At 51.6% G+C, this 10,961-nt stretch overlaps 1 long non-coding RNA gene across 5 annotated transcripts; it reads right to left on the bottom strand.

Annotated features, from left to right (window-relative positions):
* Nucleotides 1–460: 460 nt before the first annotated feature.
* On the bottom strand, nucleotides 461–9,770 carry LOC138723555 (uncharacterized). 5 transcript variants are annotated; one of them, XR_011337892.1, is made up of 8 exons: nucleotides 9,652–9,770; nucleotides 8,895–9,171; nucleotides 7,873–8,007; nucleotides 6,926–7,041; nucleotides 5,709–5,799; nucleotides 5,254–5,375; nucleotides 4,071–4,380; nucleotides 461–3,632 (listed from the first exon to the last, which is right to left on the bottom strand). It is a non-coding gene; the product is annotated as an uncharacterized lncRNA (long non-coding RNA). The 5 variants fall into 5 exon arrangements; XR_011337893.1 differs by lacking the exon at nucleotides 7,873–8,007 and having other exon boundaries at nucleotides 8,895–9,195; XR_011337890.1 differs by lacking the exon at nucleotides 7,873–8,007.
* Nucleotides 9,771–10,961: the final 1,191 nt, after the last annotated feature.

Raw genomic sequence — 10,961 nt, 5'->3', positions numbered from 1 at the left:
CTCTGCAGTTCCCTGAAAGGAGGTTGGATCAAGGCAGATGTAGCTAGAGACAGGACAGGAGGAAATGGCCTCGAGTCGCACCAGGGGAGTTTCAGATTAGATATCGGGAAAACTTCTTTCATGGAAAGGGTTATCAGGCACCAGAAGAAGTCACTCAGGGAAAATGAGGTGCTGAGGGATATGGTTTAGTGGTGGATGGGTACATTTGGACTCTGATCTCAAAGGTTTTTTTCCAACCAAATGATTCTATGATATGAATTCAATTATTTTATTTTCATTATGTCAGTAATGATGAGAAAAAAACAGTAATGAACTTTGAAGTTTGCAAGTCAGTTGAGACTTTCCTTTGAAATAAGATTTTTATTTGCTTTTCCTAAGTGCTTAAGTGGTTTTTTTCTGTGTATGTTGAAGTAAGTTAGAGTATAAAGTAAAAAGTAAAAAGACATTGAAAATACAGACAGAAAATATTTATTTTATGGTGACATAATTGGGCTTTTTAAACAAGAAATACCATGACTGAAATTGCAAAGTCATATTCTTCACTGCACTTAGTCACACTAGAGTTAAGACCACAGTATTTGCAAGTATTTTGTTTATAAAACATGCTATACAGCTAGAAGTGCACAACCATAAAGTCTGTCTTTCCACTGGAGTTACTAACATATTGCAAGTTGTGAACCTCGACCCCTGAGCGAGCATTGCTTCAGAAAACAGTTCATCAGGTCAGAAATAATCAGATGGACCTTTAATTCTCTGTGGAATAATATTAATTACATTCCTTAGAGAAGTACCGTCGCAGAAAGCACTGCAGAAAGGACTAATTCACAAAAATAGTTTTAATGGGTTCATGTTTCAGTGCTAGGGTTTTTGTGGATGTATTCTCCCTCCCCTCTTCTTTCTTTAAATCACATGGGCTATACCTTGCACCATTCAAAAGTCATTATAAGAGTAAGATCTACTGAACTGTACAGAATCATTAAATCCATAAAACAAGTTTCACAAATCTAAATACACAATTAAAAAATAGACATTTCCCAGTGGCTCCTACTACTTTTATACATTCAAGTATTTTAAGCTTCTGTAGTGACTGCTTAGAGTATTCAGGTATGCCTAACGCTCACGTGTGCTGCCTTTTCAGCATCATAAGCATTTCATAAACAACATCAATAGCAGTAGATGGTTTTTCCCCTCAAGATTATTTTTTTGATTCGTTTTCAAGACAGCACTTAGTGAGAAAGACAAAAGCAAGTCACGGTTGGGGCTTTGCTTACCTAAGCCAGAAGTGGATGGCATTCCAGGGACGGGGAAGCACCATCAGAATAACTGCCTTGTACAGCATTCATCACTCAGATAACTATTACTTTAAGTTGCACTGCACTTACAGGACTAGGGGATGCCCTACACTAAGCTTCCAGAAGAGAACTTCTGGCTTAAGCCCTTTAATGCCTGCAATTTAAGCCAAACTGATGAATAATCAAACAGTAAAAAGCTGTACCCATAAAAGGGATATTGAGAAATGTTATGAAATGCACAGAGCCTTTATGCACTTTGGGTGGAAAAGGAGTTTGAAACACACCTAGATCAAGCAGATGCATATATTTGGTCAGACAGAGGGCTCCTTCCCCTCCCAACTGTTTGTATGGATTCCAGAAGCTTTGCCTTAAAAATCAATGAAGAAAAAAAGATGCACTTGATATTAATACAGCCACTGAACTCGAGACTTCACAATTTGTCATCATTACGGAGAAAATACTCTTCTTCCTATGGACTGGCAAGTAGGAAATTTTGGATTGGCATTTCCTCAGTGACTAAAGACACAAGACACGGGCAGATGACCAATATCGGGTCTTAATTATCATTCTTGCTTCTGCAGACAGTCCCTTTCTGATCTCATGATAATCTCTGGCCTCACATCAATAAAGGAGTCAGGCACGGCAGCAAGCCCTCCCCACTATGGGGGGGAGGAAAACAGAGCCTGTTTAACAGAGGGAGTTCCCTAGCTCCAGGGGAAGGCGCTTGCATTATCCTTTCCCTCCAGTTATACAATTGTTTCGGTTACTCACTGTGTGAAATTCTATGTGAGGATGTACTGCAGAAGCCAGAACCAAACCGAGGGCATTGTCCAAGCAACACACAGCAACTCCAGCTCTCCAGCTGAGAGAGACACAACGCGGGCAGGGCTGGCAGTTTCCTCTGCGCTAACTCGCATAAACCTCACCACATCCCAATGTGAAAACCAGCTCACCCTGCACAATGGCTCCATTAAGTACCTTTACGGAGCAGAGACTGCCAATTGTATTTAACTGTGCCAAGCCACAGGATGGTTTTGGAACAACTTCTAGAAACGGTAGAGACCGAGTTAGGGCTGAGCTCTATTTACAGTAAAATTGTAGCAGTTTTGTTCGGCATAACAGTCTGAAATAAAATACATAAAATATGAAAAAAAACCCCAGCTTGGCTAGGAAGAGGCAAGCTAACACTTTTCTTGGGCATTTCGTCAAAAAGTTCTGGGCAAACATAATTTTCAACTGCTTACGACACAAACCCCAAATTAAACAAACCACCTCTGGCAAAAACAGTAACAGCTATCACTAAAACTACACTGGAAATCTGGAAATCTTATTTTGGCTGAGCCTAAATCCTTAGGGCCCCAATAGATTAAAAAAAAAAAAAAGCTAAAAAAAAATAATCCCTACTTCTACTAATAAAACAAGAACAAAGAAAGACGACATTGACTACAAACGTTTGTGGTAACATTTCTCTGAAGCTGCCACATGGCAAGCCAGTTTTACTCTAAGACTAAAAAGCAAATCCACAAGCAAAAGCATTACCTGAAACTCAAAGAAGAAACGATGACTGTAGGCTCAAATGCACCACGAAGAAAACCACTCAACTGTTCAAAACCCAGCAAAGAAAGGAAGAAAGGCAGGCTTCTGTAGCCCCTTCCTTCACTGAATGCTCCAGCTGCAGGGGAGAGCCAGCTCTAAATCAAGAGGCCTTTTAAGGGGCAAACTCTTCACCTGTACCTAATTGCTGACCACAGGTGTGGCACAGACTTAACCAACCCAACTATGACCTTCAGAGGTTTTTGAACAAGACCCACCCTTTTAACAGCAAAACTATAGCATCCCACTTAGGATGGGTAATAAGAAATTACTCCTAAGTATAAAATGTTGGTGGTTTACTGGAAGTTCAATGTATGACAGCCAGGCTTGATTGAAATGACATAAAATTATAGATGTTATTAAGCCACCAAACATCAATTATCATTGTTAAAAAAATGTACAGATTAAAAGATTCCTTCCATGTTCTGGCTGCTGAGATACAGTGCCTGGAAGCGTATTGGTTACAGTTACATACAATATGCTTTACATAAGCACAGTCCGATCTATCATTTAGATAGAACTGAACTTCTATTAAACTTCTTCAATCTGTCTCATGCAGTAGCAAATTCAGGGACACTCCCATTTCTCAGCAGCAGGACGAGCAGCAAACTCTAAAGGGCGTGTTCCACTGTTTCTTGTCAATCCTCTTCTTGCCATTTTCCCAGCAGTCTTCCCGTCACATTCAGCCATGTCTTATGCGTAATCATGAGGCTAAAACTCAAGTCCAATAAAGCTGTCTTAGAGAAACTAAAAAAGAGAGCAGACATAAGAGGAAAGGCTGTGTATCCCCGCACTCCCCCCGGCCCCATGCGGCACCCTGGGCAGGGACAGGAGGGTTTCGGGGGGACGGGAGGGACACGGGGCGCTGTCCCTCTCCCGGTCCCAGCCTGCATCTCATTGGCCACAGCCAGCGGGAGGGCAGCGTGCTGCTGTGTCTGTGGTGCGTGTAAGCATGTACGAGGCATAAACATAACAAGCACATGGTATGTGTGGTGTGAGTGACATGTTGCTTGTGTGTGCAAGGCGTGTGCGTGTCATGTGGATGGGGTGGTTATGGCATAAACTTGGCATGTGCACAGCGTGTGCATGGGCGCAGTGGCGTATGCAAGGCTTGTGCATGGTGTATGCATAGGGGGAGCATAGCGTGAGCCTAGAATGCGTATGGCGTGTGCATGGGGCACTCACCTTTGCCTCGAAGCAGAGCCCTGCCTTCAGGTCTCACAGCCCTTTCTTCTCCTTCACAAAACCAGGATCGGGAATCGGGTTTCAGTCACCTCCCATGACAGAACCCCCCGGCCGTGTGCAAGTTCTCCCCAGAGAAGCGGTTCCCTTGCTGGCCCCCAACAGAAGGACGCTTGTGACGTCCGTTCTCATCCGTTTCAGCAGTGGAAACTCCTTTGTTAACCAGGCATCAGCGTTTCTCCCCACTCTGAATCTAGCTGGCCGCTTGCGTCGCTCTGGTTTTCTCAGCCTTGCAGCCCATCCTCTGCCTGCTCTAGAGGGGAAGAGAAAGTGGAGGTCGGTTTTCACACGGCTCCGAGGAGACACACCGCCCGCAGGACACTCTTTACGTAAGCGCGTCACCCATCTCCCATGTGCCCCCTCCCTGCACGAAGGGTGTCTTTGGCACAACAATCCACAGGCAGCAGCAAGGGTTACTGCAGTCGGGGAATTCACAAACTTCCCTTTCTACGGGACCTGGGAGCATACGGAGCCTTCTGCGTTCACTTGAAGGATGAGATCTGCCCAATTCGGGCAGAGAGAGGCAAAAGAAGCCACTTCAGCTGCAGACACCCTCATGCTAAGGAGGCTCCCGGTGCTGCCGGCTCTCGTGTGGCGAGGACGGCCAACACCGCGTCACCTTTCCACCCCTAGAGCTGGACCCTCTGGCTTAGCAAGCAGATCGGCGGTCTCAGCACACGGCCTCCGCACTGGAAAAATTCAGACCCACGGGACGACCCCACAACAGCTTCCAGCTGCAGATCCCAACAGCGAAGCTACCCGCTTAGTTACACCACCATCCATCTCCACGCCAAGTGAACATGAACGTTCCACCCTTGCGGGGCCCTGAGGTGCCTCTGCAGGCTCGTCAGGGATCCAACTGCCTTCTGAACAGCGTCGGACGGCCTGCGCGCATTCTGCTCGGCCATCGCCTTCCCCGGGGCTTTCACCCAACAGCCGTGACGCAACATCAACTCGTGCGTAAGCGCACACATACACACGTGCAAAGGAACGCAAAAGGGCAACAACACGAGGCCTCGCTCGGCAAGAATGCCATGAAGATGGTCCCACAGCCCTTTCGTTTAGCCAGCGGAGAGCAGATAAAGTTCATCCTCCTCCTCCCCCCGTGCCGTGCCAGCTCACTCACCGTTACTCCTCATGACGGGATGGAAGGTGGAAGAATATCGGGCTTTGAAAAAGCAGGGAAGTTCTGCGAGACTTTTGCCAGGTTTTCTGCAGTAAGGACATTCTCCAGACTGGCTTTTTGGGCTGTGAGGTAAGAGAGACGTGCACGATACGTTAAGGAATTTTTAACGCCACCTCGGAATACCATCACGATGCTAACAGAGTCATTTGTCCAGTTACAGGCGACAATCGGAGCATAAGTAAGAAAACAGACAAAGCCCCCCACCCCCACGCACGATGAACGACGATGTGGTCAACGACAGGACCACGCCACTGGCACAGAAGCCGGGCCAATACACCGAGCCCTCATCCACAGAGAAACAAACGGAGGAGCCAGAAGCTGCTTCCCGAACCAGGAGTCAGCATCACAAACGTCACCCTCACTCAGAGCTGCAAAGCGGACGTTTCTCCTCTCACCTGAATGGCAACCGCTTCCCTTTCACCCATGGACGCCCTCCTCTTCTTCCGCCGCGAGTGTATGAGAGAGAAGGGAAGGCTCCACAGCGCTCTGCAAAGATGAGGGACCTCTAAGAGGAGTGTCTGCATTTCCCCAAGGTACTTGAGGTACCTTAACTCTACAGTTACCGTTAAAAACGCAACAACTCGCCTTCCGTACCACTGTTACGGGACATAGTTTAACACAAACACTAAAAAGAAGTCTAAAAAGATGCTAAGCCTCAAAATAGATGAGAAGGCTGAACAGGTATTCTGTGTAACTGGAAACAGAGAAACGTCTGAACCAAGAGGATCTGCAGCAAGCGTTACGGATGTTGCACCATTATAAACCCTGTGACACGGAAGGGTTTTAAATGCAAAGAAGCCTGGTTGTAGAAGAGAATCAAAGAAGCGACCTCCCCCCTGGCACTCTCTACACTAACAACATAAAAGCGCTTTCCAAAGCTCCCCTTCTCCTCCTTTCCCTCTTCGTGTGTGTGCAGCATGCTTGCAGTGTGGCTGGCATGTCATCTTCATGGTATGTGCTAGCATGTCCATGGCATGTGTATGGTATGTACACAGCCCGTACATAACATACACAGGGAGAGTGTGGCATGCGTGGCATGTTGCCTGCATGTGGAAGGCGTGTGCGTGACATGTGCTTGACTGTTGTGGCATGAGCCTGGAATGTGCATGGAAGCAATGGCCTGTGTGTGGAGTGCGTGGCATGTACACAACACATGCATGGCATGCGTGGCATGTTGCCTGCGTGTGCAATACATGCGTGTGGTATGTGGTATGCTGCTTGTGTGTGCAAGGTGTGTGCATGGCGTGTGCCTGGCGTGTGCCTGGCTGGTGTGTGGCATGCCACTTGCATGTTCAAAGCACGTGCATGGGGTGGTTGTGGCGCTAGCCTGGCACGTGCATGGCGTGTGCATGGGGGCAGCACAATGTGCATGGGGGGTGAATTGCATGTGTGGGGCGTGGGCCTGGCATGTGTGTGCCATGTTCATGCTGCGTGGCGTGCACAGGGTCGGCTGGCGAAGCCCCTGCCACCCTAGTATTGTTGTCTCGATCCAGCGTTCACTAAACGCGATGCCGTCACATGCTAACCCAAAGCGGAGAATGCTTCGGCTCGCGCCGTCAACACGATCAACAGTGATTAAGAAAGAGTAATGAGTCCCGAGGAAGCCACATACCCAAATCCTGCTGGCTTGGAGGGCACCAGCACGTCGCTTCTTCCTCTCTCCCTGAGGAGGCGTCGGGATCCCACAGGAGCTCTCTCATCATCAATACTTCTGTCAGATTGTCTCTGCTGACAAAGCAAAAAGAATCATAGAATCATAGAATCCATAGGTTGGAAAGGACCCACTGGATCATTGAGTCCAACCATTCCCATCAACCACTAAGCGATGCCCCTCAGCACCTCATCCACCCGTCCTTTAAACACCTGCAGGGAAGGTGACTCAACCCCCGCCCTGGGCAGCCTCTGCCAGGGACCAATGACCCTTTCCGTGTAATATTTTATCCCGATGTTCAGCCTGAACTTCCCCTGGTGGAGCTTGAGGCCATTCCCTCTCATCCTGTCCCCTGTCACCTGGGAGAAGAGCCCAGCTCCCTCCTCTCCACAATCTCCCTTCAGGTAGTTGTAGAGAGCAATAAGGTCTCCCCTCAGCCTCCTCTTCTCCAGGCTAAACAACCTCAGCTTAGTGTCATCCACAAACTTGCTCAGGGTGCACTCAACCCCTTCATCCAGGTCATTGATAAAGACATTGAACAGGGCTGGACCCAGCACTGAGCCCTGGGGAACCCCACTTGTCTCTGGCCTCCAGCTGGAGTTAACTCCATTTCCCACCACTCTCTGAGCCCGACCATCCAACCAGTTTTCCACCCAGGAGAGTGTGCGCCTGTCTGGGCCAGAGGCTGACAGTTTCTCAAGCAGAATTCTGTGAGAAAGTGTGTCAAAGGCTTTACTGAAGTCCAGGAAGACCACATCCACAGCCTTTCCCTCATCCAGCAGCCGAGTCACTTTGTCATAGAAGGCGATCAGGTTAGTTTGGCAAGACCTGCCTTTCATGAACCCGTGTTGACTGGGCCTGATCACCCAGTTTTCTTGCATGTGCTTCATGATAGCACTCAAGATCACCTGTTCCGTGACTTTTCCCAGCACTGAGGTCAGACTGACAAGGCCAGGAGTTCCCTGGATCCTCCCTGCAACCATTCCTGTAGATGGGCACAACATCAGCCTCCAGTCGAGTGGAACTGCCCCAGTCAGCCAGGACTGTTGGAAGATGATGGAAAGGGGTTTGGCCAGCACATCCACGGCTCCTTTAATACTCTTGGGTGGATCCCATCCGGCCCCATAGACCTGTGGTGTCTAGCTGGGCAAGCAAGGCTCTGACCACCTCCTCTTGGATCATGGGAGCCTCATTCTGCTCCTTTAATTCCTGGGTTTGTACACAGAGGGAACAACCTTCCTTACTATTAAAGACTGAGGCAAAGAAGGCATTAAGTACCTCAGCCTTGCCCTCGTCCCCTGTCACTGTTGTCCCTTCTGCACCCAATAGGAACTGAACACTCTCCCTAGTCCTCCTTTTATTGTTAACGTATTTATAGAAAGATTTTCTGTTATCTTTCACAGACTTAGCCAATTTGATTTCTAGTTGGGCCTCAGCCCCCCTCATTTTCCCTCTGCATGATCTCACTTCCTCCCTGTAGTCCACCCAAGATGCCTGTCCCTTCTTCCAAAGCTCACAGACCCTCCTCTTTTTTTTGATGTCTCTCAAGTCTCCCTATCAACTATCTCCCTAGTCAACCAAGCTGGTTTTCTCCCCTGCCGGCTCCTTTTCTGGAGCATGGCGATGGCTTGCTGCTGAGCTGCTAGGATTTCCTTTTTGAAGAGCTCCCAGCCCTCGTGGGCTCCCCTGCCCTTAAGGACTGTCTCCCACGGGACTTTCCCAACCAGCCTTCTGAACAGTCCAAAGTCTGCCCTCTGGAAGTTTAATGTGACTGCTGTGCTAATCTCCCTCTTCACCTCACCTAGAACTGAAAACCCCATCATCTCGTGATCGCTTTGTCCCAGGCGTCCTCCTACCACATTCCCCACAGGCCTTCTCTGTTCATGAACAGCGGGTCCACGAGGGCACCTTCCCCTGTCAGTTCACTCACCAGCCGTGTGAGGAAGCTGTCTCCCACGCACTCCAGGAACCTCCTAGACTGCTTCCTCTCCCTGTATTGTACTTCCAGCAGATACCTGGAAGGTTGAAGTCTCCCACGAGGACCAGAGGGAGCAATCTTGAGACTATCCCCAGTTGTTGATAGAAGAGCTTATCAGCTGCTTCTTCTCAGCTGGCTGGTCTGTAACAGACTCCATCACAACATCAGCCTTCTTGTGGGCTCCCCTGATTTCAACCCACGGGCACTCAGTCCCCTCCTCCCCATAATCCTGTATCAAAGCAAAAGGAACGAGCTGTTAGGGCAAAAGACTCCAAGTAACCGTGCTTGAAATGACCCCCCCTGCCCCTGCAGCTCTCGCCACCGCGCATGACACCCCAAAAAAGCGACACCCCCACCCCCGCTCTCTCTAGACCGACAACACAAAAGCGCTTTCCAAACCTCCCTTTCCGCTCCTTCCCCTCCTCCCCACCTCCTTCTCTCCCCCCTTCTCCTCCCATTGTGCCCCATCCTCCCCCCCTGCTTTCCCCCTCTCTCCCCTCCTTCCCTTCCCCCGCTCCCTCCTCCCCCTCCCGAGCGGGGATCTCCCCCGCGGGGCCGCACGCCGAGCGCAGACGCAGCCCCGAAGGCCCCGACCGCCCCTGAGCCCGAGCCGGCCCCGGGAGGGCCGCGGCTCACGGACAGCGAGCCCGGAGCGGCGCCGCCGGCCACAGAGCGCTCCCCCGCGCCTCTCCGGGCGCCTCTGACTCACCCGAGCCCGGCCCCGTTCGGGCCGTTCACGACCTGGGGGGGACACGGGGGCCCTGGGGGCGCTGTCCCTGCCCCAGCCCGCACCCCGTTGGCCGGAGTGGCGGCGGGCGGAGAGCAGAGCCGAGACGTCCCGAACGGCGCCGCGCGGCTGCAAGCCGCTCTTCTCCTCTCTCCCCGCCCCGCCCCTCCCGGCTCGCCCGCCCCTGGGGGCCGTCCCGTTCCCGCGCCCCGGGCTGCAGTACCGCTCCGCGGCCACGACGCGGCAGCACTGAGTCCCCGCCCCATTCATCCCGAGCGCAGGGATTCCGGCCAATGGGAGCGCTCGCTGCAGGGCCCGCCCTACAGCCGCTCTACGGGCGTTGATTGGCTGGTGGTGGCTGAGCGGAGGATCCACTGCGCATGCGTGCCGTACGACGTGGTGGTGCGTATAATGTAGCCACTGCGCATGCGTGCCGTACAACATGGCGGCACCTACAATGTAGCCAATGCGCATGCGTAGTGTACAACATGGCGGCGCCCATTTGCAGTCACTGCGCATGCGTGCAGTCAAACATGGCGGCGCCCATCAGCAGTCACTGCGCATGCGTGCCATGCAACATGACGACGTCCCTTAGGACTCACTGCGCATGCGTGCCGTAGAACATGGCGGCGCACCTCATGGAGCTACTGCGTTCCGTTTAGCATGGCGCCCGCTGTCCCCGCGGGGCCCGTTTCAACGGCAGCCTGCCGGCACCGAGCGGAGCCCAACGCAGCCTGAGCGAGCCGCGCGGGGCCGAGCCGAGGGGACTCGTGCACCGCGGACAGGGGCGGGGGGGGCTTCAGAGGGGGATGCGGGACGTTGTCCCTCTCCGTTCTGCACCGCTCCCCTCCCCGCGCCCCGCCCTGCTCCCCGCCCCGCCCCTGTGGGCCGTCCCGTCCCCCTCAGCCCCGGGCTGCAGTACCGCTCCGCGGCCACGGCGCGGCAGCACTTGGCACCCCCCATTCATTACCTTGGGCATCGAAGGGCTGTGCGTTCCGCGCTCTGATTGGTCGCTTCTCGATCCCACCTTGTCAGCGCTGCCTTCTGATTGGCTGTTCCTCCGGCTCTGATTGGTCGATTCTCAATCCCACTTTGCCAGCTTTGTGTTCCGATTGGCTGGGGACTCCGCACTCTGATTGGTCGCCTCTGGATCCCGCTTTGCCCGTGCCGTGTCCTGTGCCCGTTTGATGGACGATTTGCCCTCTTATTGTCAATTTGGCCAGTTTGCACTTATATGCTCAATTTGCCCTTTTATGGTAATTGGCCCAGTTTGCCTTATGTGCTCAATTTGC

This window comes from Phaenicophaeus curvirostris, chromosome 8, assembly GCF_032191515.1.
Source record: "Phaenicophaeus curvirostris isolate KB17595 chromosome 8, BPBGC_Pcur_1.0, whole genome shotgun sequence".
In the NCBI taxonomy this organism is placed as follows: domain Eukaryota; kingdom Metazoa; phylum Chordata; class Aves; order Cuculiformes; family Cuculidae; genus Phaenicophaeus; species Phaenicophaeus curvirostris.
This window is presented reverse-complemented; position numbering and strand designations above follow the sequence as displayed.